Genomic DNA, 22,765 nt, shown 5'->3' with positions numbered 1-22,765 from the left:
GAGGAGAACTGCCTCTGCTGGGAAGGTTCTAGAGGGTGCTGGTAGCTGATTGGTTGGAATACATTTTTTTGTTCTTTTCATATAATGATGTAGATAGGCTACTAAGATTTAGGCCCTTGGGCTTTCTTTTAGCCTACTACTGTTATTTACTTAGGTAATAGAAACAGGGGAAACCCAATTTACCCTTGTAGGCTTGGGCGCAAGGTAATTCAAGTCAAAAGGTGCTACAAGGGATTTTATTCTAGGACTAGATTTGCTCAGTTTGGAGTTGTGTTAGGATAATCGCACTCCAGTGTATCAAAAGAATATCACATATCAAAGAAAATTATGACAATGGAATGAATCACTGGAAGGAAAAGGATACACGGAACAAGGAAAATTATATTCATAAGAAGTTTATGGATTTTGATAATAAACTTTACAAGTAGACATATGGGGAGACATATGAACCAACGAATTTTGTGCAAAAAAGTAAAGAACAGAGGTATAAACAACATAAACACTTCAGTTCAATACTAAACATCAAACTCCTAAAGAATAAGCCAAACAACCAACAAAATTAATTAGCGATGGTTGTCAAAAATCTCATGCTCATACATTCCATGAAGTTATAATTCCAATATCAGTTATTTAATTCCTTTTAGATTCATTCCCTGGCTCTATGACCTTTATTTCACACACGAAGCTCAGAAGCATTTTCAGGTGACAATCGCCATTATCTTCTCTCAGAATGTGATCACCAATTGTGTTTTACACCATGTCAAGCAAATATTTCTCTAAGTAGATTGCCAGATGTGGTTACGTATGTATAGAATGTATGAGCATGAGATTTTTGATTAGATTAACGACTAACCAAAGGGTACATTTTTTTCAGTATCTCAAATGCTAATTGTTTTTTTTAAACAAATATTTGAGTGTTCATTCACCGAGTTCTGTAAATAAGTTTATATACAACTGCGTAGAAGTGTATATAGTATGTCATTTGGAACTAGCCTTGTCTCAATGACCTAACACCATCCATCATTTATTCACCAACTGCTATATAATACAACATGGTTAGGCAATGATAGTACCAGGAAGGGGTACTGTTTCATCTAACTAGAGCTAGCAGTTTCTCTTTGTGATACACGGAAAAAATAAAATTTTATTTTAAAAAAAATTCTAATTTATAGATAATAATGTAACATTCATTGTCTTTATGTAGGGGGTATTTTCACCAACAATGAATTGTTTGGTCCTGATGATGGTCTACATGACGGCAGCATCATAGACCGAAACGTCGACATCCACATCATCTCCATCAACGTTGCTTATGCACGAGCATACAACCATCGCTAATTAATTTTGTTGGTTGTTTGTCTTATTCTTTAGGAGTTTGATGTTTAGTATTGAACTGAAGTGTTTATGTTGTTTATACCTCTGTTCTTTACTTTTTTGCACAAAATTCGTTGGTTCATATGTCTCCCCATATGTCTACTTGTAAAGTTTATTATCAAAATCCATAAACTTCTTATGAATATAATTTTCCTTGTTCCGTGTATCCTTTTCCTTCCAGTGATTCATTCCATTGTCATAATTTTCTTTGATATGTGATATTCTTTTGATACACTGGAGTGCGATTATCCTAACACGACTCCAAACTGAGCAAATCTAGTCCTAGAATAAAATCCCTTGTAGCACCTTTTGACTTGAATTAGTTATTTACTTAGGGCAATGCTTTTGTATTTTACCGTGGGACTACCGCCTCAGCGAGGGGGAATGATTCAGGCATGCGAATCTATGAAAGATACCCCAATACTGGATACAAAAAGGTTATTTTCTTGATTATATACTTAGATTTGTTTGAGTCGCCTTTGAAGACCCAGCTGAGTTTTCGCCAGGATGACCAGATCACCAGCATATGATAAAAAAGGAACTCTACTTTACCCTAACTTCGTGGCATCATCTAGGCCAGGGTATTTGTCCTGGAGGGCCAGATCCATGCCAGATTTTTAGCATATCCACATTTAGATAAATGTAGTTTTCTTAAAAACTTGGCATGGATCCAGCCCTCCAGAACTGACATTGGAGAACCCTGATCTAGATTATGAGTGAGCGCACCTGCTAAATCTGAAATACACAGATTTAAAAGAAGTGGAGCTAAGATGCACCCTTCCTTTAAGCTATCATGGGTGGGAATTTTGGGGGAAAGACCGTAACGAACTGACATCTTCACTCTAACCCATGTATTACAGTAGAGTTCTATTATCAGGCTTACTCCACAATCTCATTCGCATTAGCTTACCGAGGGTTGTTGAATAATCTATAAAGCAAGCAAAAGATTGTTTTTCTGGGTATGGGCTTTCTGCCCGATCATGGTCAAGGCTATGATATTATTTAACATGCTGCGGTTAGGGCAGAACCCTAACTGATGGGATGTTAATCTGTTTGATTCTTTCACCCATAGCTGTAGATGGGATAATAGGGGGCATATTTACGTCTTCTGCCGCATCTCTGCAAATCAGCAGGGATGCGCCAGAACAGATGCGTCACATAATCCTCCCCTTGCACCACCACCGATGCGTCGCATTTACAATGCGGCGCACCATAGTGCAAGGAGGGGCAGATGCGTGATGCATCTAGAGGCGCACGGGCGGCGCATTGCTGGAGTCACGTCGCCTGCGCGACGCAACTCCTTCAATGCACAGGGGTCGCCCATACTCAACATGGTGCCTCACTCCTTATGCCTGCTTCAAGCAGGCGTAAGGATTTGACGCAGCGTCGTAAACCTGACACAGTGAAATCTTGTAGATTTCACTGCGTCAGTTTTACAGGGCTTTCCTGCGAGGGAACGCCCACCCTGCGAAAGAACGCCCACATGAAACCTGACGCAGGTTTCATGTGGCCCAGGGCTTTACAACTTGACGCATCTGCCTAGATGCGTCACGTTGTAAATAAGTCGCAACGTGGCGCATGGTTTACGCCGCCGCTGCATCACAAAAGTGACGCAACGCCGGCATAAAAGTGTCGAAGGGGGCTTGTAAATCTGCCCCTAGGTGTTTAGGAAATTGTTTCCAACCTGCATCAAGCAGAGCAATGAGGTGATGGCTGGTTGGAAAATCTTTAGGGCCTTATTCATTTATATATGGGATACAAAATTGCTCTGCGTATATGACTGAGTTGAACATAGGTGTTAGAATCACTCCCCAGTTTTTGGGGATAAAGTTTCATTAGGGCAATGGGGAGCCCATTCGGACCAGCAGCTCACGGAGATTTAGAATCTGTAGTTTCATAGTATCTACATGACTGATTCTAAGTTGGTATCTGTCTACTTGGTCTGTGCCCCTCATGTCCGTTTCCCGTATCCTGTAAAGCACCATCTGGTGTTTTTTCCATCGGTTATGCGTTATGTGGTAATCACACCCCTCTTTAGAGGTTTTAGTGTCCTTACCAACTATAGACCAAAAATCTTTGTTATTTTTGGTAGCTTTTGCAGCTTTGTCTTTGTGTGTTCTTGTTCTTTTTTTTTAATCAGATGAATTTCAGTTCTTAGCTGAGTTTTCAGATGTTTTATTGTCCAGTATATTTTTTACCTTCCCCATGACCTCCAACAGCTGCCTCGCTTCTTTTCTGTATTGTGTTTTAGTCGAGTAATTTTGCGCTTTATTACGTTTACGGCACCATGCAATTAATTGTTCTTGGTGTGGTTGTTAGGAAGTCGGAGATGTGGCTAAGTAAAATGATAAAACAGTTTATATACTTTTTGTCCCCCCTCACCCTGGTCATTAACATCTAGCAAAAAGCTTGCCATAAAAGGTTGGATCCAGATCTTGGGACTAAATACCTCCTTCCTTCCATACTATTATTTTTCCTTTTCTAACCAACAAATCATCCTTGCCTAGCAACCGCTGTATTCAGCATTTGCTGGTGCTTACTGAATGCCTCGGTGGATCCTGCTGAGCCGTGTCGCAATACCACCAAGATACATGATGGAAACCCCAAGAAACCAAGGAGAGGAAAGACTGCCAGATGATGGTTTGTTCGTAGACAATACAGATATGTATCAACCCAGAAATATCCTTCATAAAATCAAGCTAAGATGAGGGAAACGAATTAGTGGAAAAAAAGGCATGGAAGCATAAAAGTGGGGGATAAACTAGTCAGAGCACAGAGCTATACCACTCAAAGAAAGTTTCACAGCAGCTACTGCATGTTTGCGACAGACATTAATACTTTTGCTGTCTGGATTGATCAGAAATGGCATTTCTAAACCAGACGTGATTATCCAGATGAGTTAGTAGTCCAGCCCATGGTTCCAATCTGAGGTCCTTGTCCAGCGTTTCTTTGTCACTCAATTCCAAAGTTTGGGTCTCATTTACGAGGTTTTGGCGCAGGGCAGCATGGCAAGGAATCTTGCTGCGCTGTCCTGTGTCCTAAGAAAAGGGCAGAAATGCGCCATATCTATGAGATACGGCGCACTCATGTCCTTTTCCCCTGCGCTGGTGCACAATGGGCTGCCATGCACCATCGTAGGCACAATGTGCCATGGTATGAGTGTCTGCATTGTAGAGGTGATTGTTTTTATTCATTAAGGAGCACCTTCCAGCACAAAAACAATCGAGAGATGTTTTCTCTTTCTATATGTGCTGCAGAATGCACCGTACACAGAAAGAGGAAAAAGCAAGGAGAAATGTGACTATTTCTCCTTGTTGCGCCTCCCTATCGCATTAGGTGGCATTAGAATCTGACGCATTCCCAGGTTTACGATTCTTCTTAAATCTGGGAATGCTTCTGATTTCATGGGTGCTGCGTGGGAACACCCATAGCAACAACCATGGAATGCCCCTTCCACGCAGTTTTCTGAGTGAAAGGGCACATGATTACAAGGCCAAAAAAAGCCACTCAAAGTGGCTTTGCGTGGCTTTGTAAATATGCTGCAGCACACTGCGCCACTGGAGCGTCAAAAAGTGCTACTCCGGCGCCGCAAATGTGCCGCTACGGGCCTTGTAAATGAGGCCCTCGCCCCCAGACACAGATCTTGGTTGAATCCATCATCATTCTTTAGCTCACTTCGCCACCTCAGTCCAGACCTAGCTATATGCAAATCAGTCTTGACCCTGTACCTCATGGGAACAGTCCAGCCCGAACTGCCATGCCAGGTCTTCGCTGAACTGAAAAAAAGTATCCAGGGACCGGTTTCTGGGTAAGACCCTTCATCACCCACCCTAGCTTAATTCCAGTGGCAAAGTGAGCAAGAGACCCACGTCTGGGCATACCCTGCCAACTTAGGGGGAACAAAGCAAACACAAGGAGATGATGGACGGAGCGCTGAAACTTTTGAGACACTCACTCCCAGTCACAAATCTGAGTTGAATCCATCATCATTCTTTAACTCACTTTGCCACCTCAGTTCAGACCCAACTATATGCAAATCAGTCTTAGGAAACCCCAACTGCGCCATTTCTACTAAACAATATAAATTTTAGGGTGCCACCAAGGGAATTTGTTTGTCACACAGATTTCAGATTTAAAGTTGTATTTCAGTTTTCACAATCATCTAATCAATCAATTTGATATCTGCTGTCATTTTAGTTCACTTATAATATTCTGGTACTCAGTTAAACAGAAAAGACTATTCAATTAATATAGTCACACTAAAGATAAAAAAACAACACAGGATAATCTTTTTTTAGAAAAAATATTTCTTATTTTATAATGCTCACAAATTATTAGGGTACATATCAACTATTAATGTTGATTACAATGCTTGCAAATGATGAAGGAATTCGACAATTCTACCTATAATTCATTCGCACAGAAGTCTAATCCAAAATAAGACAATAGGTGACATTTATCATTCATAAATAAAATAATCACTGGTACAAATATTTACACATAAAGAAATGGCCTATGTAGTCGACGTTTCGGTATCAAATGTGTTAATCCATCAGACCTTCTTCAGGACAAGACAGTGTGCATTTGGCAGTGACCCCTAAAACAACATAATGCATTAATTTACATTTATGTAATTGAACATCTGAGTATAAGCAATTATGCTGATAACCTGTGTGTTTTAAGAACACCCGGTCTCCAAAAGGTATCCTTATTATCACATTAGCCTTAACATAATTATGCTAATGTAGCTGTTAATACTGTATTTAACTAGGGCTGAGTCTTTACACATTTCTTAATTATATCTATTCATATTGCTCAGTTAGTTAAAACTTTCTTACTTTGCAGTGTGGTCCAATTCTGACCTCTGAAATATTGGATATAATCAATTGGTTATCATTCGTAGTCCTGGCCTTGTTTCTGAAAACAGGAGTATAACAGGTCACTAAATTGAACTTCATAAAGAAGTTTATATTTGTACTCCATTGACAAGTATTTACCTGGTTTGTTTGTCCACAGGACTTTATTAAAGGTGTTGAATCCTTATGGCGAGCCAAACGTCTTCCTCGCTTTACTGCAATTGATGCTTCCATTCTTAACAAATATGACAGTCTGTGTGTTATGGGAGTAGCTTATATACCACCTCAACGTCTTTCGTAATTAAAACAATACGATGATTTCTACTGAACGGCGCAAGTCACCTTAACGGACGGCCGAACCTGGCCCTTTAGCGGAGGGTAACCTCTTTGGCGACAGTTTCGTCAAGGACGTCTCTAAATATGTGGGCACGTTTACATCCCTGGACAAAGCCCAATCTGGAATTAAATGGGTCTTTCAGGCAGGTTTTTTTAATCGGGCCGGGCGAGGCAGAGGACCCTCGCCAGGCCGCCAGTAGTATCAGGGTCCTCCCAGAGGAGACTAGGGACGTGGTCGTGGAGAGTGGGATTCTACCAGAGAAGGAACTTTTTACCCCACGAGGCAAAGATTCAACAGAAGGCGTTTCAACATGGGTGGACACCGTGCCGGTTTCCAATCCCAGACCTCTGCAGGAAAACCTTACTCCAATGTCTCATTTACTGTTGGGGGGTCGCACTCAGTTCTTCACTCACAATTGGAAAATGTTATCACACGATGCATGGGTTCTACAAACCATTCAGGGATTTCAGCTAGATTTGTACTAGACTCCATTTCAAAACACTCAACCGAGGCAACTCAGTTTTCCCCAACAAGAGTATGCCTTTATAGACGCAGAAATAGAAGAATTGCTGCAGAAACACACGATTGCGTATTGCGTAAATGGCCTCACGGCTTCTGCAGCAATGTTTTCTTAGTGCAGAAGAAAAGTGGTGGTCACAGGTTAGTGTTAAACCTGAGGGAGTTCAACCAATTTATGGCCTACAACCACTTCAAGATGAAAGGCATCCATATCCTGGCAGATTTATTAAAAGAAGGGGATTGGATGGTCAGACTAGACTTGAGGGGCGCCTATCTCACGATCCCTATTTTTCCTCCCCATTGGTGCTTCCTGCAATTCCGATGGCGGAACCGATGGTTGGAGTATTTGGCCCTTCCTTTCGGGATTTCCCCAGCTCCCTGGTGCTTCACCAAGGTAATGAAACCAGTGATTGCTCATTTACGGGAGCAAGGCATCCGCATGATTGTATATCTGGACGATATACTCATCATGGCACAGACTCAAGCCCTAGCTGTGCAACATTTACAGATGACCATGTCCCTATTATAGAATTTGGGGTTCATGATCAACGAAACCAAGTCATCCCTTTGTCTCCCCCAGACGGGAGAGACATAAATTCACGGACAGCTCAATTGAGTCTTCCGTGCTCCAAACTGAGAGATCTCAAGAGGGAGCTCACGTCGGTACTATCAAAACAGACAGTTTCCCTACGAACAATTGCCAGAGTAGTGGGACTGTCAGCATCGTCAATTCAGGCGATCTTCCCGGGCCCTCTTCATTATCGGGCCCTTCTGAGACTAAAGATCCAACACCATGGCAGGGTTCTATCCTACATGGCCCTAGTGACTCTGTCTCAAGAAGTGTGAGAAGAGATACAATGGTGGTTGGGCCTTGTAGAGACGTGGAATGGCAGAGCCATCTTCGGTTCCCAACCAGAGGTCGTTATAGAGTCAGACGCAAGTCGCTGGGGCTGGGGAGCACGTTGTGGAAATATACCTACAGGAGGAAGGTGGTCCCTACGAGAGTTAGATCTCCACTATTGCCTGGAGCTGTTGGCAGGGTAATTTGCCATTCGGACTCTCTCTCCCAACCAGGTCTCTTGTTGCATTCTGCTACGGATGGACAATATCTCAGCAGCGAAATATATCAACAAGTTGGGAGGTACGAGGTCGTCACTACTAGTGGAGATAGCGCAGGACTTTTGGCACTACTGCCTAAGTCATCAGATCATAGTCATTGCGGAATACATTCCGGGAGAGTCGAATACTGTAGCGGACTGGACTTCCAGATATCTCCAGGATTACAGCGATTGGCAGATACAACCCCAGATATTTTATTGGTTGCAAGCAATATGGGGCCCTTGTCAGATAGATCTTTTGGCATCCGGACTGAATAAACAGTTGCAGACATTTTCAGCTGGAGGCCGGATCCATTAACGAAAGCGACGGATGCTTTTTCCCAAGACTGGTCAGTGGGCCTGAACTATGCCTTCCCTCCATTCATTCTGATTCTCAGAGTGGTGACACAGGTAACCCGTCAACTAGCGGAGGCGATTCTGGGGACACCCTTATGAAAGTCACAACCTTGGTTCCCAGTGCTATTGGAAATGAACTGCGACTTGCCCCGACTGATTCCGTGGTCATCGACGATGGTACATGGCCCTTATGGAGAAATGCATCTGATGGTGATATTGGAGAAGTTGTCCCTGATGGCATGGAGGCTTTCTGGCAACAATGGGAACTGCCTGGATTTTCGGACAATGCTTCGGCGTTCATTAAACAAGCCTGGGTCCCTTCCACAAGGAAACAAAACTCTTTAGCTGGGTTCGTTGGTGCGTGGCCCGGCACGTGGATCCCGTGGGGTCAGACTTACCCCAGGTTGTACATTTCTTGTCACAAAAGGCATTGGAGGGTTTGGCCTATCGTTCAGTCAATAATTTTAGGATCGCCCATTTCTGCGGGACACCCCCAGATAGATGGTAAACCAGTGGGTATGCACCCGGTAGTTTGTAAATTACTGAAAGGAATCAGAGTAGCTAATCCCCCTAAACCAAAATACTCTTCTCTGTGGGATGTTTCACTGATTCGTTCACTATCTGAGGCCAGCTAATAATTTGTTATCCAGAAAACAATTGACGGCCAAATTAGCTATGTTGTTATGCTTATCTGCCTGCAGACGTTCGTCGGACGTGAGAGCTTTGGATCTTACAGGTAGAGTATTTACTCCGGAAGGGGTTTACTTTAACATTACTGGTAGGACTATGACATTATCAAGAAGTATTAAATATCATGCTTCTCCCTGTAATGCAAAGTTATGTGTGGTTCAGTGCCTTAAGGCCTATGAAGAATGTACTCTGTCTTTACGGCCGGAAGGTTCAACACAATTATTGATTGCATTGCATAAACCATATAAACCGGTGACAGCGGCTGCAATAGCCAGGTGGTTAAAATCAATTATGCAAGAAGCTGGTATTGATACCCAGAGGTTTGGGGCACACTCTGTTCGTGGTGCAATGGTATCCAAAACGTTCATGTTCAGTTCAACTATTCAAGATATTATGCGATCTGCTCATTAGTCATCAGAGTCTATGTTTAAATAATTTTATTATAAACCTTTGGGGGATATAGCTACAGTGGTTTTTAATAAGCGTTAAACATGCATAATCCGAAGCCTCCGGCCCTGTAATAGAATAATACATTTGCTAGCATTTGTGCCAAGAATTTTCTATTCTATTAAGGACACAGAGGCGAGGATTATCCCACCCGGTTATATTACAATGTATGTAATACATGCCCACCCATATGTATTTTATATTCTATTTAACAGAAGTTACGGGTTCTCCTGTGTTTAATTAATTTCAGGTTCAGAAAAGAAGACAGAATAGATGTACCTCTGGATGAAGAAGTCATATAATGTTCCAGTTTGGTTATGGTTCTTCAACGTTGGAGGATGACAGTTTGGACTTGTTTTAATGTTATCGGACTAAACAGTTCGAGCAAAGAAAAAGGCCCAGGAAAAGGAAACAGTGGCTCTTATAGGGTCGAACAGGATATGATGTATGACAAGCATCATGGGAAATGTACTTTATTGGTATGATAAAACGTGTTTAGTGGCTGCTGGTAGTAGCAATAAACAAAAGAGAAAGCATAATCCTCGCCTCTGTGTCCTTAATAGAATTGAAAATTCTTGGCGCAAATGCTAGCAAATTTTTTATTCTTCATGATCTCTGTTGCAAAAGCAAGATGCACAGTCCTTGAAAATAATAATGTATGACTGCGGCACCAGTTTCATGGCTTCCAAATGAGGAGGAGCAAAACTCAGATGTTGTCCAAAGCAGTTTCCTAAAAGGAAGTAAAGCAATCTATAGTAGCAGGTTCCTTAGGAGTGGAATTAGTTCTAGAGGTCTTTCAAGCCAAAAAGCTGCTCAGTAACCAATAGATCTTTGAAAAGAGTTGTATTTAGCGTTCAGGTTGTAGCCTTGTAGCCAGATGCCATTTAGTTAGTTGAAAGTGGGAGCTTAACCTGATTCGCATTCATAATGAAGAGTCTCTGCCAGGCCAGGTATTTTTTTGTATATTCTGGAACTTACAGTCCTTATTTTATGTGGCAAACAGGACTACAAGTTCATATACAAAGAAATATACTGGCCTGGGTCAGCTACTCATGCACAGACCAGGGAAGCTTGAGAGCTCAGTAGTTCAAAATAGGGCAACCAACTCACTCTCAAGTCATCACATAAATTAACTTTTCACATACAAATTATTGCTGTAAAACATGCTATTCCGATTAGCCCAATGAAAGCAAAGTAAAGTACCCAGAATGCATTAGGTTGTCACACACAAGTCCAGGACTGGAAATAATATTTATGATTAAGGGATTGAGTTGGCCATCAAACCTGTTGGCGCACCTTCATTTGGTGGGTGACACCCTCTTTTCAATGATATACACACTCCTAAAAAAGCTACATGCATCCATAAACTCTGACTTTTTAGGTCAGGCCTGAGACAGCACAGACGCTGTTGCTTGCAAGATCATTTGTTGACTTAAGCTTAAACATCTAGAGTCCAACCATTACTTAGCATTGGTTGGCTTCTTCCTCACTTTTATTTCCTTACTTTTCAATGGAAAGCATGAGCCAGTTTCACTTTCTCTTCATGTGTTCATCCCTTCTCTGGAGCATGGATACAGTACTGAGTAATAGCTTTATGGTCCTTCCGCTGCTCGTGCTGGAACTGATGAACTTTTGTTTTCTTGTTGTTACACCTGTCGCCGTTGTTGGTTCATTGTTCTTGCACTCCTCCCATTGTTGTTGCTTGCCTCCCCTTCCTCCAATCATTGTTGCTTGATTGCTAATATTTGGAAGACTTTCATCTAAGTTGCATATGTAAAACATACTCTAATAAATTACCTTAGATGCCAATTTTGCCTTGACAGGATTTAAAATGGTGAACCACAGATCATTGCACTAAGCAGTGAGCATCAAATCACCAAGCCAATTTTGTGGCCTTGAAAGTGTGGGTTTTATAATTGTGTCTTTCGCTACTCATTCATTGGCTTATGTAAAATATTGGACTTTGAGGGAAAGGTTTTACGTGAACGCAATATCCAGTGACATACCAATTTTGCCAAGAATGCTAGGGGAGTTTCCAATGGAATACTTTTTATGCTTTTCTTAAATTTTATTTTTGCATGTTGCTCACAGCCAACCATGTTTGTACTGTGAATGTGCTATGACAAAATGTGGTAAATCATTTTATTCAATGGTAAGAACAATTGTTACTTACCTGTAAACAGGTGGTTCTCCAGTATTGGTGTCTTTCATAGATTCACATGCTTGAATATTCCCCGTCGTCGAAGTGGGAGTCCCACGGTAAATAAAATAGCAATAAAAGAATCCCAATAAAGTATGTATATAAAAACATATCACATACATTGCAACACCAGAAATACTTATAAGTACCTGGATAGCATAACCACATAGGAATACATGGAGAAAAGAAGAAACCTGTATAACATATCCATGTCATTATGTTAGTCTAAACTACAGCCAATCAGGCGCAAGCACCCCTCCAGAACCTTCTCCTCAGAGGCTCAGGCCCTCTGATTTTCGTAGCACAGGAGTGACAAAAGAGGAGGAGAAGCGAGCCTCTGAGGGGAGGTGGGTGGGTCGCATGTGTATCTATGAAAGACACCAATACTGGAGAACCACCTATTTACAGGTAAGTAACAATTCTATGGCAGGACAGGAGGCTTCAGATTATGCTTTCTCTATTTCTTTACTACTAACAGCAGCCAATAAAAACACAGTAAAGAAACGAAAAAAACTACAACTCCCATGAGCCCTTAGGCCAACCATAGAGAGTACATGCTATATAAGGAACCATAGAGGACAACACTTCCTCTTTCTTTGCTGCTTCGCAGCCAGTTAAGTGCTTTTTGACTTTCATTCTTATTTGTGTGTTTCATGGCACTGTTTACTTGCTTGTTTATCTGTATGCCAGTTTCGCTTTAGCGTTTGTGTCACAGCCGCTTTGCGCGTTGCGCTGCCACCGGCGTTTGTCTTGCAGATTTACACGTTTGTGCTTCTGAGAGCGCGTGTTCGCCTCTCTGGTCTTTGCGGGCGCATTGTGCCCGCGTTGCTGCTTCGGTGGAGTGGGACCGGAGCTCGGGGACTTGTGCGCGCGTGTCGCGCGCCGCTCCTCTTCCGGCAATAAGGCACGTCACCGCGCATGCGCTTTGGTGGCATTTGCGACGCTCCGTGTGACAGGAGCTTCTGAACGCTGCGAGGCGGCGCATTTTCAACTTTGCCTCTGCCCACTTTGCCTGCCGGAGAGCTCCTCTGACGCCCTCTACCTCTCGGAAGGTTTTGGGCTGCATAACTTTTAGAGGCGGTGCCTAGGGTGTTACCTTTGACGCAAGCTGGTCCCTCCACGTTTTATTCTGTTTATTTTGGGTCGAGTTGTGGCTCTGCCTGTTTAGCTTGCGTGGGGCTGTCACCCCCCCTGTCGGAGTCACTTGATTGTGACCTTTTTCCTTGCATTTGCATTTGCTGTGGGCCTCTAGTTATACTTCGGTATTTCTAGATTTTGTTTGTTTCTTGTTTTCCACCTAATTTTTCCTCAGTGCATTCCATCGCCATGGCAGACTATGTCGCTGCTGAGGAATATTTTTTATGAGGAGGAGCAGGAGGAATCATTTGAATATGATTTAGTCGATGCCCTTGACCAAGGCGTTCAGCAGTCTGTTAATACGGCATTGGTCCGTGCCATTGGGCCTCTGAAACGTCATTTGGCTGACTATGCTCAACAACAGGGTTGGATTCCATCCTCTGCCTCTACGCATTCCTCTAAGTCTCCCAGTAATCCTCATAGGTCTGACTTTGTTCGTTTGGCCAGGTCCTTGTCTGCTCCTGCTCCGGACACTGAAGATACCTCTTCTTCATCATCTTCTGGCCCCTCTGGTCCCCCTCCGGCGAAGAAATTCCGAAAGGAACATTTTGTGGACGCTTCTCCACATCCCCCAATCTTGACCTTTGAGCCTACTGACATCATCCACCCTAACTCCAAGGTTTGGTGCCCAGCCCCAGAAGTCGCGGACTATATTCAAGACCATATCCGCGACTCTTTTGATCAGGAGGTGCGTGCTCGATTACGTTCTGAGTGCCCTCGTCCGGAGTTGGCGGACAAATTAGCGGATACTCCGGAGGTCGATCCCACAATTTTGACCTACCTTAAGAAATTTAATAAGGATCCCAAGAAGGGTATTGACCGCTCTTGGCGACTGTGCCAGGACAAGTTACTGGATGTCCTTGGTCCTTTGACAAAAATCCTGGATCTGGCATACCAAGCCCAAGGGGAAGCGTCTGGCATTGATCCCGATGTCCTACTTGGATGGGCCCAAAGGGCTATCTGTCTCTTGGGGAACGCAAACTGTGCCCTTTCAACGGAACGTCGCCGTTCCATCTTGATCAAAATGGATCCACGTTTGTCGGAGCTGGCTACTTCCGAATCCGGTGCTCTGGCTCAAGGTCTGTTGTTTGGTCAGCCGTTTTTGAAAGAGCTGACTATGTTTGTGTCGACTTTTAGTGGCCTGGACAAGGCGCAATCTTCTTTGCGTAGGGCGTTCCGCCCGGTTTTTGCCAAGGCCGGACGTTCAGGGGGACGTTCGTTCGGCCGCGGTTCTGGTCAACAACGTGGCCAGCAGTCCCATCAGGGTGGAGGCGGACGGCGCCAGCAGCAGCAGCAGTCCTATTCCGGATCCAAATCCACCTTCTACCCCTCCCGGAAAGGTCGAGGCCAGGGCAACAAGGGAGGCTACGGTGGTAACCAGGGAGGACGACAGGATTACTCTTCTGCAGGTGAGCCTGATTCCTTTCGACAGTGTTGTTTTGGGGGGCAGGATTCAGTGTTTTCTAGAGAATTGGCGCTCGATCTCCAGCGATGCATGGATATTGCAAACAGTGCAGGGCTATCACATCGAGTTCTACCACCCTCCTCTTCAGGGTCCCGTCCCTTCTCCCCTTGTTTTTTCCCAACGAGATCGCGAGGTGATCTCCAAGGAAATCGATTCCCTTCTTCTCAAAGGAGCCATTGTGCGCACGAACCTCCATCCACAGGGGTTCGTCAGCAATGTGTTTCTGGTGGAGAAGAAGGGGGGAGGGTCTCGCCTTGTACTCAACCTCAAGGAATTCAACAACGGGGTGGTATATCGTCACTTCAAGATGGAGGGCATCCATCTTCTCAGGGATCTTCTTCGCAAGGGCGACTGGATGGTTCGCCTGGATTTGAAGGACGCCTACTTGTCCATTCCCATCTTTCCGCCTCATCGCCGTTTTCTGCAATTCCAATGGCTGGGGACCTGGTTCGAGTACACGGTACTCCCGTTCGGTCTCTCGTCCGCCCCGTGGTGCTTCACGAAGCTCCTGCGACCCGTCATGGAATCGTTGCGTGCGCGGGGGGTGAGACTTATAGTGTATCTGGACGACATTCTTTTGATGGCCCAGTGTCCTCTGCAACTGCGCTCCCATTTGTCTTGGACAGTCGATCTACTTCAATCTCTCGGATTTCTAGTGAATCCGCAGAAGTCTCATTTACTTCCCACTCAATCGATAGAGTTTCTGGGTTTCCTTGTGGATTCAGTCTCTTGCCAACTTCTTTTACCTGCCCAGAAAGTCAGGTCTATCAAGAGGGAGTTGAAGTCACTGTTGTCTGCTCCGAACGTATCGTTGCGGTCGATCGCTCGGATTGTCGGGCTGTTGGCTTCTTCCATTCAGGCGATATTTCCGGGTCCTCTGCATTATCGGGCCTTGCAGCGCCTCAAAATCAGACATTTGCAGAAAGGTCTTCGGTATTCCGACCTGGTTCCTCTGTCCCAGGATGCGAAGTCGGAAATGATGTGGTGGCTCCATCACATGGAAGCTTGGAACGGGAAAGCTCTGTTCGGATCGACTCCGGATCTGGTTTTGGAATCGGATGCGAGTCTTTGGGGCTGGGGCGCCCGTTGCGGAGACTTGACGACGGGCGGCCGTTGGTCTCAGGACGAGTTAGCTCTTCATATCAACTGCCTGGAGCTTCTGGCGGGATCATTTGCGATTCGCAGTTTGGCTCCACAAGCCACCAGCTGTTGCATTTTGCTTCGCATGGACAACATCTCGGCGGTGCGATATGTGAACAAGTTGGGGGGAACTCGGTCGAAGTTGTTAGCGGAGATTGCGAAGGACTTCTGGCATTTCTGCCTACGGAGGAAGATCACTCTTATTGCAGAATATCTTCCAGGTCGCCAAAATCAAGTGGCCGACTGGAACTCTCGCCATCTACTGGACTTCAGCGACTGGCGTCTTCATCCTCGGGTCTTTCGCTCACTGTCTCGCCTTTGGGGTCGCCCCTGGATCGATCTCTTCGCCTCTCGCCTCAATGCTCAGCTACCCAGGTTTTACAGCTGGCGCCCGGATCCGGAGGCCCTCGCCACGGATGCCTTTCTCCAGACTTGGCCTCCTCAGCTTTGCTATGCCTTTCCCCCGTTCGCGATGATCCCGCGAGTCTTGGCCAGGACGAAACAGTTTCTGTCGGAGATTGTTCTGATCACTCCTCTTTGGAGAGCTCAAGCTTGGTTTCCGGACCTTCTGGAAATGAGTTGCTCGACACCATTTCTGCTGCCAGCGAGGTGGAACTTGCTGTTGGATCCTCTGCTCCACTCGCATCCCGTAGTCTTGTCGGGCCTGCTCCGTCTTGTAGCGTGGCGTCTCTCGGGGAACGCTGGAAAGTCCCTGGCTTATCTGGAGACGCTGAGAGATTTATCAGTGAAGCTTGGGCCCCCAACACGCGCAAACGTTATGCGTCAGCTTGGCGTAGGTGGTGTGATTGGTGTTCTGAACGGAATCTGGATCCCACTTCTGCAGATGTCTCTCTAGTGGTTAATTTTCTTGCTTCCATCGCTTCTGCTGGTTCTGCTTACAGGACCGTCAATTCTTTCCGTTCCGCTCTCTCTGCGGGCCATGCTTTGGTCGACGGAAAACCAGTTGGGGAACATCCTCTCATCTCTGCTTTGTTGCGTGGTGTGCGAATGGCTAAACCGCCATGTCCAAAATATGTTGCTCTTTGGGACGTCTCCATTGTGCTGCGTTTTCTGGAGGCTTGGCCTCCCAACGCTTCTCTGTCCCGTAAGCAGTTGTCTGCGAAATTGACAATGCTTTTGTGCTTAGTGTCTTGTAAACGTGTTTCGGATGTCCGTGCGTTGGACCTCGCTGGTCGTTCTTTTTCTCCAGAAGGGGTTACTTTTACGGTTTCCAGGCGTACAAAGACTAATCTGTCTACGGTCACTTATCCTGCATTTCCTCACCACCCACAATTGTGTGTGGTACGCTGCATAAAGGATTATGAGGTAAGTACTGCTCCTCTTCGTCAGGATATGTCTGGACAGTTATTGATTGCTTTGTTAAAACCTTTTAAGCCTGTGGCGTCAGCTACTCTTGCTCGATGGGTACGCTGGCTTATGTCTGAAGCAGGAATTGATACCTCCATCTTTGGAGCTCACTCCGCGAGGGGTGCCATGGCCTCTAAGGCTTTTCGTGTTGGTGTAAGTTTGCATGACATTGTAAAAACAGCTGATTGGTCTTCTGATACAGTGTTTAAGACATTTTACTTCAAACCCATTGTTGATATTGCATCTGTTGTGGTGGAACAGCTTTGAACAAGCATAATCTGAAGCCTCCTGTCCTGCCATAGAATTAAAAATTTGCAAACATTCGTGACAAGAATTTTCAATTCTATTAAGGACACGGAGGCGAGGATTATCCCACCCATTGGTATTCTACTGCATTGTTTATGTGCATCTTGGCTTTACTATGAACTGCATTGTTTTGCATTGATATTTTTTCCCCACCCTATGTGATGCGACCTTCAAAGGTTTTTGGGGATGTGTATTACGGCTCTGTTTTTCTTTCAGGTTCGGACCAGAAGTGATTTGTCATCTTGGTCTTTCCGGCACCGTTTTCCACGCCTTGGATCCTGGATTTGCTGTATTTCCTGATGCACCTTCGGCGCTTTTGGAATGGTTGCCTGTTTTCCTGTTGGATTTCTTTGCGGTTCAGCCTTCGGACTTTCCTTTCTGGATGGTTGGCGGTATTTTTTCTTCAAATGACTTTAGACTGTTATGGTTCCTGGACAAAGAAAGAGGAAGTGTTGTCCTCTATGGTTCCTTATATAGCATGTACTCTCTATGGTTGGCCTAAGGGCTCATGGGAGTTGTAGTTTTTTTCGTTTCTTTACTGTGTTTTTATTGGCTGCTGTTAGTAGTAAAGAAATAGAGAAAGCATAATCCTCGCCTCCGTGTCCTTAATAGAATTGAAAATTCTTGTCACGAATGTTTGCAAATTTTTAATTGTTCTTCTCCAGTATTAGGGTGTCTTCCATAGATTCACATGCTTGAATAGAATAGTGAGCAGTAACATCTGGCTGTAAGAGCAAAATCAGCAATGCATAGGTATGAAAATGCAAAGATAGCATAACATAGCCAGACAGCATTGATAAAAATAATAATAATAATAATAATAATAATAATAACAATATCATCACATAAACCATTTAGGTGGAGGGAAGAAAGCAGAGGCTCACCTTAGTTAAAAAGATTGTGAAGCACCGCTTGGCCCACTGCCGTATCGGCTTCGTTTCAAAGCAGTAATGTCTCGTGAAAGTGTGCCTGCTGGACCACGTAGCTGCTCGGCATATTTGGTGAATCGGCACACCAGCAAACAGGGCAGTAGAGGATGACATCGCCCTGGTGGAATGAGCTCTCACTGATGATTGAAGAGGCTTGCTGATGACAGAAGGAAATTGCTGAAGAAATCCAACGAGCAATAGTTGGCTTGGTAACAGAATGCCCCTTGCGCATGCGTCCATAAGCAACGAACAGCTGATCAGATTTGTGAAAGCGTGCCGTCCTGTCGATGTAAAATTTCAAGCATCGTTTAACGTCCAGTGAATGCAAGCGTTGCTCCGCTGGAGATTGAGGATTGGGAAAGAAAGTCTTTAAGAAAACAGGTTCATTGAGGTGAAAGTCAGTGGGCACCTTAGGCATGAAAGCCGGATTGGTGCGAAGCACAACACAGTCCGATTTGAATTGGATGAAAGGAGGTTTAATGGTAAAGGCGTGAATATCGCTCACGTGACGTGAAGAGGTTAAAGCATGGAGAAGAGCCACCTTCCAAGTCAAAAACGTTATATCCGCTTTGTGGATAGCCTCGAATGGTGCCTTCATCAATTGCGCCAAAACAATATTGAGATGCCAGGTAGGAGGAGGACGCCGAATGGGCGGGAACTTCCTGAACAGCCCCTTGAAAAATTGACAAATGATTCTAGAAGAGCAGAGAGAGGAGGAGCCATCCTGCCGGAAGCAAGAGACTGCCGCCAAGAAAACCTTCAAAGTGGAGTGGAAAAGTCCTGATTGTGCCAGCTGTAGAAAGAACGGCAGTAACTGAGCCGGAGTGGAATGAAACGGGATCTTTTTGCTGGCCACCAGAAGTACGGAACGATTGGACCCTATCACAGGTTCCGCGGATTTGCTTCATCCTTACTACGGATGATACGCTGAGAGGGTGGACGTCGGATATCCCTAAAGACAACGCAGACACACCCACCCCCCCGACCTCCCGTTTACAACCGCCATATACTAAAGACTGAATTGTTGGAAATACGTTATTGATGCCTGAAACTGGGAGGGATAATGCCTTATGACTATTGAACCGATTCAACTAATTTCTATCGAAGTTGTAATCAAGAAATTGATCGCTAACTACAAATTGAGGCATAGCGATACTCCTGCCTTATATTATTCTGCTGACTTTGTTTCTCAATTCACACCAAACATTAGCCCTGACGAAGTTCCTGTGGCACTGGGGGAACGAAATGCGTTGGCTGTGCCGTTTCTCACGAAAAGAATAAATAAAGAAAATAACTTCCACATAAATTACCTGCGTAACTGACTTTATTGGAGTGCACCTCCCTCTTCCAATGAACATTTTTGTTTCTCATATAACCTGTGGCAGCGGGTGTTGGGAGAAGTAGCACCAATATATAAACTGAAACTGACGAAACTTATGTGCTTGACCTTGGGCTGCTGCTGTGCTCTTTGTATTTCATTTGAAACAGGATGGATGTTGGCAGGTGCGCACCAGTGACAGAATCTTTTCCACTTTAGCTTGTAGGTTTTTATTGGGGACGGAGCCCTGGCATTGGCAAGGATGTCCCTGCATGCTGGCGAAATGTTCAAATGGGCAAATTCAAGGTGCTCAGGTTCCAGGCCGATAATTTGAGAGAGGAGGGGTCCGGATGACAGATCTGACCCTCGTCCATCGTGAGGAGATCCGCTCGAGGATGAAGGAGAATTGGTTTGCACTGTGAGAGAAGCAGCAATTCCGAGAACCACGCTTGGCGTGGCCATCAGGGAGCGATCAGGAGATGTTGGCACGGCTGTCTCTGCAGCTTCCATAACACTCGAGGAACTAGTGGAATCGGCGGAAAAGCGTAGAAGAATAGCTCGCACCAGTCCATCAAAAGGGCATTCCCGGGCGATACTGGATGGGGAAGCCAGCTTGCAAAGGACGGGAATTTCCGGTTCACAGGGCTCGCAAAGAGATCCATGTGCGGATGACCCCAACGCCGAAAGATGAAGTCCAGAGTCGGCTGATGCAGCTCCCACTTGTGAGTCGAGGATGCGGACCTGCTGAGGGAATCCGCCAGGATGTTGGAGATGCCTGGTAGGTGAACTGCTGTCAGGGTAATGCGGTGCCGAAGTGCCCAATCCCAAATACTCTGTGCCAGCCGAGACAGGAGAGGAGATTTGGTGCCGCCCTGCTTGTTCACATAGTGCATACTGGTGGTATTGTCGGTTTGGATGTGCACAAATTCTCCCTGGATCAGAAGATGGAACGATTTGAGTCTTTGGAGAGAAGACGTAGGATCTCCACGAGTGTGAGCATGCGGAAGGATTGGCACTTTAGAATCCCATCCCTTTCTGAGACTTGGGAACCACTTCGATGGCACCTTTTTGAATCATGAAGCGAATTTGTTGGAAAAGTTCTTTGAGGTGCGCTGGAGGCGGACCAGTCGGAGGAGTGTGAGGAGGAAGCTTGACAAACTCCAGGGCATGGCCCTTTGATACAATGTCCAGCACCCAACGGTCCAAGGTGACTGAGGACCATTGAGAAAAGAACAGGGGGATTCGACCTCCAACTCTGAGCGGGGAAGGCAAGTCATTGCCTTTTAGAAGCAGAGCCTCTATAGGAAGACTTTCCTTGGTACGATCTGGAAGACTGCTGGCGAGAGGACTGTTGCGACTGTGAGGAAAATCGTTGATTTCCTTGACCGTAGGAGCGGTACTGATTGGATCCGCCGTGAAAAGAAGTGGTGCTGCATCCGCGCGCACCACGATAAGGCTGTTTGCGGAACTGCAAAGTGCCTAAGGAACGAGCTGTTTCTGTATCCTTCTTTTTTATCGTCTGCATTGCTTCATCGACATGCTGACCGAAGAGCAATTCGCCGTCATACGGCATGTCCAGGATTTTTGCCTGAACCTCCTGGTGAAAAGAGGTAGAACGAAGCCAGCCCTGACGCCGCAGAACAGCTGCCCCTGCGAGCTGACGGAAGCCAGTGCAGGCGGTATCCACAGAGCAGTCTATGATCTTTTCTGACATTCTCTCCCCCTCCTGAAGAATTTTTAGAGCCTCTGCTCTGGAGGACTCAGGAATGAGAGCAACAAAGGCAGACATGTCAGACCACATCTGGCGGTCGTAGCGTCCTAGTATGGCCAGAGAATTTGCAGCCCTCACAGTAGTGGAAGCCATAGTAGAACATTTTCGCCCAATGGCGTCAAGGCGACGACCTTCGCAATCAGGAGGAGAAGTAATTGGGGAAGAGGGGTTTCTGGAACGACGCTGGGCGGCCTGTGTGACCACGGAATCTGGTTTAGGCTGTGCAACCAGGCAAGCTGGAGAACCCTGGGGCGCCTTATACTTCTTCTCCAAACGAGGTAACTGTGCCGGGATGTAATTCGGCGTTTGCATCAACTTGACACCCTCGTTCCAAATAAAGTCGATGATGGGGACTGTCAGGACCTGTTTGAAAGGTTGACTTTTGAAGTCGTAAATAAAACAGTCTTCGTCCTTTTGGACCATAGGAAGTTTAAAGCGGAGCGCAGTTCTATCCATCAGCTGGTGAAAGCTTGCGATGTCAACAGGAGGGGAATCTCCTGGAGTTGCAGGAGGCGGGGACGGTGTTTAGATCTGGTAATCGTCACAATCTGCCATATTGCCATCATCATCATTGTCATCCTGAATCTCGCAGTCCTCTCTCTCTGGGCGAGCATCATCATCATCTTCATACACCGTATCGTGGACCTGAATAGAGGTCGTAACCGGAACAGATAGCGCTGCTGTTTGTGGCTGCGGAGCAGAAGCAGGAGTTGCTGCAGGCTCGGGCACTGTAGGCAAAGGAGAGCCATGGCAAGATGGCGGAAAACGCCTGTTATCTTCCAACCTATATTGGAGATTGGAAATGAGGGAAAGTGGTAGTGTCGCTGTAGGAACCTGAGTAGAAGGTTCCTCCTGTTGTAAATACGAACCATTATTATCATCCCCATATTCTTGACATTTTATGACAAGTTCAGAAGGGCTTCGTGCTGCCCGTAATTGTTCATCCTCGTCCTCCTCAGAACTAGAGTCCTGTTCAGAACCTGTGGCAAACAGGGGTAATGGAGGCTGTGTGTCACTTGGAATATTGAGCTAGTCCAAAGGCACCTGGCGACGTTGATGCAGAGGGTCAACAGTGGAAGAACCAGACCCAGATGAAGAAAGTGGCACCAGAGGCAAAGATGCGAAGGATGATGATACCACCGTCGACAGAGTCGTCGTCGACGACGACAGTACAGACGTCGACGGAGCGCAGCCGTCGACGGAGCACTCGTCGACGGAGCCACCGACGACGAGGAGGCACTCTTCACAACCATCGTTGACGAAGATCCTGATGACAACGATAGACTCTTTGACGTCGAGGCGATAGGAATCATCGACGAGACAGTTTTAAAACTGAGGCCTACCTTCGTCGACACAGACGACGACGACGACGCAGCCACCGTAGACAAGCCAGAAGCAGAAGTCGTCGTCACTGTCGTCGTCGACGAGCCGGCGACGGCAGATCTCGTCGTCGG

General features: G+C 45.5%; 1 long non-coding RNA gene across 1 annotated transcript in view; it reads right to left on the bottom strand.

The window, feature by feature from the left end:
• Window positions 1–5,699: 5,699 nt before the first annotated feature.
• LOC144822148 (uncharacterized) overlaps window positions 5,700–22,765 on the bottom strand; it is a 175,591-nt gene continuing 158,525 nt past the window's right edge. The window contains exon 3 of the long non-coding RNA XR_013608567.1: window positions 5,700–5,971. This is a non-coding gene — a long non-coding RNA (uncharacterized LOC144822148). The remainder of the gene's footprint in view (window positions 5,972–22,765) is intronic.

Source organism: Lissotriton helveticus, chromosome 3_1 (genome assembly GCF_964261635.1).
Source record: "Lissotriton helveticus chromosome 3_1, aLisHel1.1, whole genome shotgun sequence".
NCBI lineage: Eukaryota > Metazoa > Chordata > Amphibia > Caudata > Salamandridae > Lissotriton > Lissotriton helveticus.
This window is presented reverse-complemented; position numbering and strand designations above follow the sequence as displayed.